This window comes from Sitophilus oryzae, unplaced genomic scaffold, assembly GCF_002938485.1.
Source record: "Sitophilus oryzae breed Bouriz unplaced genomic scaffold, Soryzae_2.0 scaffold_1940_pilon_pilon, whole genome shotgun sequence".
In the NCBI taxonomy this organism is placed as follows: Eukaryota; Metazoa; Arthropoda; class Insecta; order Coleoptera; family Curculionidae; genus Sitophilus; species Sitophilus oryzae.
In genome coordinates, this window is record NW_022146658.1 from 612,724 (window position 1) to 612,948 (window position 225).

The window sequence follows — 225 nt, forward strand, 5'->3', positions numbered from 1 at the left end:
CGTTTCTTAATAATAAATAAAAGCTATTTTCGCAATTATAACACGTGTACCTTATAATATTTTTAGTGTCAAAATTTCACCCTTTCGATTGGCCGCCCCCGCTTTAAGCCCCGGGATCGCGCTGGCAGACATGACTATTTCATAATGGCTACACAAAAAAACTATTTCATAATGGCTACACGTAAAGTTTTTTATGTAGCCAGCTCTTAGGCTAACTTTCATTAA